Source organism: Panicum virgatum, chromosome 4N, assembly GCF_016808335.1.
Source record: "Panicum virgatum strain AP13 chromosome 4N, P.virgatum_v5, whole genome shotgun sequence".
Lineage (NCBI taxonomy): Eukaryota > Viridiplantae > Streptophyta > Magnoliopsida > Poales > Poaceae > Panicum > Panicum virgatum.
The window spans coordinates 13,785,606-13,793,496 of record NC_053148.1 but is presented as its reverse complement, the minus strand read 5'-3'; the positions used below and the strand labels follow the sequence as shown (position 1 = coordinate 13,793,496).

The 7,891-nt window shown below is 43.3% G+C and overlaps 1 long non-coding RNA gene across 1 annotated transcript; it reads left to right on the top strand.

Annotated features, from left to right (window-relative positions):
• The first annotated feature begins 4,243 nt into the window (after positions 1-4,243).
• LOC120671184 lies at positions 4,244-5,738 on the top strand. The gene is made up of 2 exons (XR_005673527.1): positions 4,244-4,699; positions 5,403-5,738. It is a non-coding gene; the product is annotated as an uncharacterized LOC120671184 (long non-coding RNA).
• The last annotated feature ends 2,153 nt before the right edge of the window (positions 5,739-7,891 follow it).

Sequence of the window (7,891 nt, the reverse complement as noted above, 5' to 3'; positions counted from 1 at the left end):
TTTGCTGAAAAGCTACTAATACGGATCCTTACTTTCAATATTTTAGCTCCATTTAGTTTGACAAGTAACAACTAGATTAGCCTGAACATCTAGAGCACACCTGGTTGGTCACATTAAACCTCTAGTAAAACACAAATCAAACGTCTTCATTCCATTCTCATTCCATCCTTTACTACGATGTGACGAAGTGACCAGGGTTCTCATATCCGCGAGTCACGGCGAATCGATCCGATTTAACCTTACAAGGTGGACCTAACTCACACGACACGTGTAAACCCCATCGGGTCAGACATGTCAATTGTTCCCCTCTTTACCCCGACGTCTGAATCATGCCTGCCAAAACCCGGGTGAAGGGTCCCTCATGGCGAACTCCCAGAGAACTCGGAGGCGACATACCATCCAACACCTGCCATCATTCCACTCCCAGAGTAGCGGGTCGCGATTCAAAGTACCGTTGCAAATCAGGTAATTAGCTTACCAGTTTCGACTACCTCCTACTTTCGGCATGTGGTTAGTACTGTTCAAACTTGGTCAGCACAGCCAACAACGGTACGGTCCTCAATCGACACAGGCGGAGGTTACTTTCCATCCCTTTCATATCCAGATCCAACTCATCTCCGCCCGGTCTCCATTTCTCTTTACTTAACAACTCATTTCAAAGCCATTTGCCACTCACGATCCAAAATCTCGCGAGTGACAGTAATCACTCAACTTTTACCAAGATCCTACTTAGCAAAGCATTGCTAACGATACCTGTACACTAGTATAGACTCGCAGGTCCCTAGGGAAAACATGCATACTAGGATTTTCATACAACTCCTAGACCATAAATGCCCAGTTACTTAAATAAACATTGAATACTTAAATTAGGGTTATGCTCCGGGGCTTACCTTGCAAGTCAGCGGGGTTAGCGTCTTCTTCTGGAACTGGCTCGGCAGCTGCTTCGGCTTGCGGTTCTCTTGTTTGCTGCTCCTGGATCGGCTCGGCAAGCAGCTCGTAGACGGCTTCGTTCGTGACGTCTACACGTACGAAAAAGGATGCAGTGCAATTATTAAAATGGTGCAATGAAATGATATAAATGTTCATGATGCAATGATATTACCAAAAGAAAGATTATTTGGCAGCGCAAAAAGGAAAACTGCGGTTAGGAGCGAAACACGTGCAAGAACTCAACTTGCAGGCATGAATAAAGCAACAAAATTTTACTAGCATGGAAATACATTGGTATCACATGCAAGAACAATTTTATTAGCCTTTATCGCAAAAAGAAAGTATTTATTTTGCCCCTAGCCACATAAACTGCGCACAACAAAGATTTGCAACCTACACAAAGCTTTTACATATGAAAATTTTTCAGTGAACTACACAAGTAAAGAGTAAGCTACTGTAAAAATTTCATAATTTTTAGAGCAACAGAACAACTGGTATAAAATAAACTAGCTTAAATACAAACCAAAATTTTAGCAGGGGCAAAAGTGACATTTCACATGCATGAGTATTTTTCTTCTGAAGATCTTGAAGGGAATGAGGAGGAATGGGGAACGCGGCGTCGGGGAAGGATAAGAACGAGCTCGTTCGGACGCCGAGGTTCGCCGCGACGGCCAACGCGTGGTGTCGCCGGCGGTTGGTCGCGGTATGGGCGTCGGCGACACAGTGACACCACAGGGAGGAACAGTGAACCCGTTTGACCGATTTGGACTCGATTTTGACCGGATCAAACTCAAAATTTCATATAGAAACTTGAAATTTGGCCAAAATAAAAGTTGTAGAGGAAGAGAAGATCTACAACTTTGCTTTTGGGCGGGAGTTGATTTGAGACTCGGATCATGGAGAAAAATGCGGTTGAACATAGCTAAAACGATAAACACTACACAACGTACTTAATGCTAATGACTTTGCTTAGGCCCATAATTAGCAAGTTAACACGTGATTAGCACCTTGATTAACACAGGGGTGTTACATTTTTCCTGCAAGCGAATCGAAGGACACAAGCAAGAAGATGTAAACACGCAATCTGATAATTGCAGATATGGATTAAACGAATCACAAGAGGGGTTCAAGCACTCGAATCGAAAGGACTAATCGACACAGTCGAGGAGAATAAGAACAGGGGTTTTGGATCAAGGTATAAGGACTTGTCGCCACAGATACAACGATGCAATCTCTATTTCTCAAAGGAAAACACAAGAACTAAACAAAACCCTAAACCCTAATATGGCAGCGGCTGCTGATTATATGAGTGTTGGGGCATGCATAACCCCCTAGCCACGTCCATCATGGACCCCAACACGATACACGGGCCAACAACCCAAAAGATGGTGTTGCAGCAACTTGACAGATTCTGTATGTTTATTTGTTTTGATGATTCCCGTCGACTCTGAATGAATTTGGGTCTTAAACCGGTGCCATTGGAAGCTCCTCGAAACTATCTTTCCATCCATATAAAGAGCATCGAAAACGGACTCCGTACGCGACCTGAGTATTGATTTTGGTGCGGGCTGCTCCTAGACTCCGAAGCAGGGATGGGCTACTGCTAATTCGGGAAAACAGACGGGAGGAACGGATTAAAAATGTGATTTGCGAATTTGGTCAGAAAAGCTTCCAACAAATTTTGATCCCGAATTCGCTGAATTTTTCTGGATTTTTTTTCTGTTTTCATTTTTTCTCGAAAATACGGTATTAGATCGTTAAAAACGGGATACGGTGTTGACCGGTACGGGATTCTTCGGTTCCCTCTTTCATCCCTACGTGTCATTTCGTATTCCATTTATTATCTTTTTGACACAAATTGGTTCGACCAGATGTGTTCGTGTAATGGTCAGAACTTGCAAAAGGAGAAATTTGTACAGTCGGAGCTTCATCACAGGGCAGTGCAAATGAAATCTAAAGGGTTTCACAGAGAACTGCTAAAGAAGTCTCGTGAACAGTTCTGGTAGCATTCGAAACATATTTGGCACAGCACTAACGAGTCTTCTTGAATTTAGGAATTGGGTTTTCCACAAATTCCTACCTCCTGTGCAGAAAACAATTGGATATCATCTACTCCCTCCGTTTTAAATTAGTAAAGTTTTTATTATTTATCTAGACATAGTGTATACTCACTCCGTTTCCAAATTATAATTCTTTTAATTTTTTTTTTCAAATTTGACCACTAATATTATTAAAGAAATATGTGCAAATATAGTTAAATTTAAACCGTTTTGGAGAACTTTTATTAATAAAGCAAGTCACAACAAAAAAAATGATATTTTACACATACTTTTGAATAATACGAGTGGATAAACTTGGTGTCAAAAAAAGTTAAACAATTTGGAACGGAGGGAGTATTTAAGTACATAGTAAAAATTATATGCACAGAAATACCAAAATGATCTATAATTTGGAAAAGAAGGAGTATCAATTAGGGCAGTCTCAATGGGGATTTCATCAGAGTTTCATAGTCATTAAATCTATGACACATCAGCAGATTTGCTGACATGGCAGGGTAATTAATGAGGAGAGAAGGGAGAAGGGGTTCATCACCACGACACCGTACCAGCACAGTTACCTAGAGTTTGTTTAGATCACTTTGCATTTTGTATTTTTATGTTTTTGGAAGAGAATCTTCAATATTTGAAGTATTAAATGTAGACTTATCACAAAAATAATTACAGATCTCATCTGTAAACTACGAGACGAATCTAATGAGGTTAATTAATCCATTATTAGAGCATGTTTACTGTAGCATTACTATAGCAATTTGGTGTCTAATCACGCCATAATTAGGCTCATTAGATTCGTCTCGCGATTTACAATTTATTTGTGTAATACGATTTATTTTTTAACTATATTTGGTAGACCATGCAAGTGATTTATAAAAATTTTATATTTTGTGTTTTGGATCTAAACAAGCCCCTAGTTCGAGGCCCTATTTGGTTTGAAGTAACACAAGTAGCACAAAAATTTTGACCAATAATTAGGGGTACTAAATAAAGTCAATTTACAAAACTAACTCCACAACCCTGCGTTACTTCGCGAGACGAACCTAATGAGGTCTTCGATCGCACGATTAGAGGATGGTTAATGTAGCATTACTATAGCCAATCATCGATTAATTACTATCGTTAGATTCGTCGTGAAAAGTTACATCCATCCGTGAAAAAGTTTTGCAAATAAACTTCGTTTAGTACTCTATGCATGTGAGATTCTTTTTCGGAAATCGTGTGCAACAGGGCCTCTGACGCCGATTCCTTTCATCGGCGGATCCGCTGCTCCCCGCTCTCCCCTCCCGACCTCCCCGCTCCCCGCAGCCGGCTTCCTCCCCGCTGCGCCCGCGCCCGCGCCCACGCTCGAGCTCAGCTCCCCTGCTTCCCGCGCTCGCGCTCGCCCTTCCCGCGCTGCACCGCCGCTACCACCCCCTCCCATCCCGTGCTCGCGCGCCAAATCGCGCCACCGCCGCGGCGCTGCCGCCACCCCGTCCCCTTCCCTGCAGCGCGCCAAAACGGCGCCCCCACTTTGCAGCGCGCCAAATCGGCGCCTTCCCCCTTGCAGCCCGCCAAATCGACGCTGCCCCCGTCGATCTCCTTTGCAGCTCGTCCCTCTGCCCCCAAATCCTGTCTGATTCGCTTCCCCCACCACCATCTGCTCCATGCTGGCTTGGATTTGGAGGAACCAGTGGCTCGAGTTCTTCCGCACATGGAAACCAAGCTTCAAATCCATGGTAAGCGCCCTCATTTCATAGCTAGCTCTTGTTGGGCCTGGCACAACATGTCAGTATGTGACCTTCCCTTATTTCCTTTGTACTGAGCTCGTGACTTTGTTTGACAATCTGAAGCAACTAATGTGCCATTAGCAAATCTTGATTCATTGTTGTTGTTGAGCCGGTAAAATGACCTGTGGTAGCAACATTAGGAAAAGGAAAACAAACATGCTGTGATGGAAGTTTGCACTCGTTCAGAACTAGGCAAAATTACAGTGTCCCTCAGCAGCAACCGAGTTTTTTAGTGGCTTATAGCAAAAGCCTCGTTTTAACGGTGTCCGATGGCAAATTTTGCCTCAGAACTACACGTACTGTTCTCAGGTGTCATTTTGAAAGATAAATATCGTTTGATGCTACAAATCGATTATACGTGTGTTTCTTTCGATAAATATCTGTATCAGAGTTGAGGATTGATACAGATGGGAGAATGGTAGCTATAGTGGGAATGAGGATTAATCATCTATTCCCTTAAGTAAATTAGAAAGGCCATGTAGTGATGATGGCCCTGCAGCTCTATCTTCTGATAGCTAGCTAGCTAGGAATCATCTTGGTGAACCAGTTGATTTTCTTTGTGTTGGCTTTGAAATTGCTTGTCTGATTGTCCCATGAAAAAAAAAACTGCAATAAGATTGTTAGTTAGTATTTTTCTTCTCTTATACTGCAGAGCAAGGATGCTCCTCTTATTAGTTTGTCGAGTGAATCAGTTCAGATGATGGGCTTCCTGGCTTGCTGTTGTCTCACTGGAGGAAGGACCTTGTGAAGGTTGGCTGGACAGAGAGATGGATAGCGCTGGTGGCTGCCTGTGTGAAGGGTTGGCATGTGATTTGGAGAGAGTTTTATTTTTTTTGTTATTTTTCATTTAAATGTGAAAATGATCCAAGGTCCTTAGCATGTGATATATTATATGCAATCATTTTAATATATATTAATATTGTATGAATATTGAAGTTAAATGAAATTATATCCTAGTATGTTGTTTTATAAATGGTTACATAGTTCACATGGCACATTGGATCACACCATAATTGCACAATTTAATGCTGTAATCTGTCTATGAAATTGTGTCATGAAACTGTGCACTGAGAGAGGTGGTTTCATTTGAGTGTCAAACTGACTTGGCAGTTTTGGAAACACCCTCATGAAATCCTCCACTGAGACTGGTCTTAGGCTGCAAAATAATATGTTACCTTGTGAATGTTAGAGCACGTGTACCATATAGCAAAAACTACCCTGCAGGCTGCAGTTATTACACTATCAATCTAGTAGTCCTATTATTGTAAAAAAAAAACATCCGGCAGTCCCAGCTGGTTTTATATGGCAGAAAGACAGGCTCAAATATATAAGTGGTGCCAAACTAAATATTTCAAACCACTAGAGCACCTCTCATGGTAAAGTTAATCACTATATATGGAAAAATAGTCATTTTTGTCCCTCACTATGAGTTAAGGCTCGCTTCCATCCTTGAACTATTAAAATGGTCATTTTAGTCCTTAAACATTATCTTTTGGGTTCAATATCATCACTGGTCCTAGTGCCATGCCACGCAGCCACGCCACATCAGCTTCATCACACCACGCTGGACTTGAAAATTTTAGGTGGATTTTGGTTGGAGTTGTAGGTAGTACTTTTGCCATGTTTGGATGTCACGGTTAGAGATAGATTTGGTTTTTTGGCTCATCTAACTCTAAATAATCCAAACAACAGGATTAGATTAGGGGTAGATTCATCTAACCTACAAAAAAAATCCCCCCAAGATATGCTTATTGAGGTTATTGAGTTGGGCCCCACTATTTTTCCCCTCTGCCCCCCTCCTCGGATCCTTTTGCGCCCAACCTCCCCAGTCCGCCGCCCTCCACCCTGATCCAGGGGGCACTGCAGCTCCTCCTCGCCCGCGCCCTCCCATCGCCCCCCAGTCCACTGCCCCCGAGTCCGCTACCGCCCCCCCGAGTCCGCCACCCTTGAGTCTGCCGCCCTCCACCCCGGCCCTCGACGCCGCCACTCCTCCTCGCCCGCTGCCCCTAATGAGTTCCGGGGCCGCGTCCTCAAGCTGCGGCTGCTGGAGACCAAACCCGCCGACGCCTTCTGCCATGCACATGCCAAAGTTAGGAATGTGATAGAGCGATCTTTTGGTGCAAAATTAATTTAGGATTTTGTTGAACATGCCAAGCTTTCCAGAGGACAAGCAAGCTATAATTATTATTGCTTGTATGGCTCTTCATAGTTTCATTCGAGAGAGCAGAATTGCAGATAGGGAATTTGATGCCTGCGATGCGGATGAAAATTATAACCCAATGCCTAGTTCTTCTACATCCGGATGACCAGAAGATGAACCTCTTGTTGAATATACCAATATGAATGCCTTCCGTGATGAGTTAGCTCATGGATTGTGTTTACGGAGTGTAATTTTTTGTTTACCTTCATCGAGGACTTGTATGTTTGTATGAGTGAGCCATCTCATTTGTATGGGAAAATTAATTTTTATCATGTTTTCCTTGCTTCACTTTTGGAGATGATTTGTTTGGTCATTTGTGAGCGGGAGGAGGTCACACAAGAGCCGGCCACACTAGATCTGGCTGGAAAGAGGATTTAAAGAAGCTAAATGATTGGAAAAGTGTATTTATTGTCAGTCTAATTCTTGCATCTAAACACATCTTTGGTTAGAATTAGTACAGAGTTAGTTATGAGTTAGAAACTAACTCTAACCTCTAACTCAGTTAGAATATCCAAACAGAACCTTTAAAATTCATTTATTAGTGTCGGTGTCCTAACCCGGGGGTCCGGATCCCAACTAGTAAATGCGGCGTGTTTCCTCGTCCCAGATATTGATGCAAGAGGCAACACAGTAACGCACGGGTTTATCCTGTTTCCGGCCGCGGGCCCGTACGTCCAGCAAAGGGATGTGTGAGGGCACTGTACTATCTTGCACCGAAGGTGCCTGTAGTAGGGGGATACAGGCATGGCGAGAGAGGGAGGGAAGCTCCCAGGTCTCTGCTAGAGAGGAAGTCGATTGAGGCGAGTGCCAATATCGAGTGCTGAGCGTTGTGCTCGGGTGAGAATGATCGCCAATGTCGTAGATGCCCATCCCTCTTAAAGGAAGCCCGCCTCCTCCTTTTATAGTCACAAGGAGGGGCGGTGTACATGAGCAGGGGATCG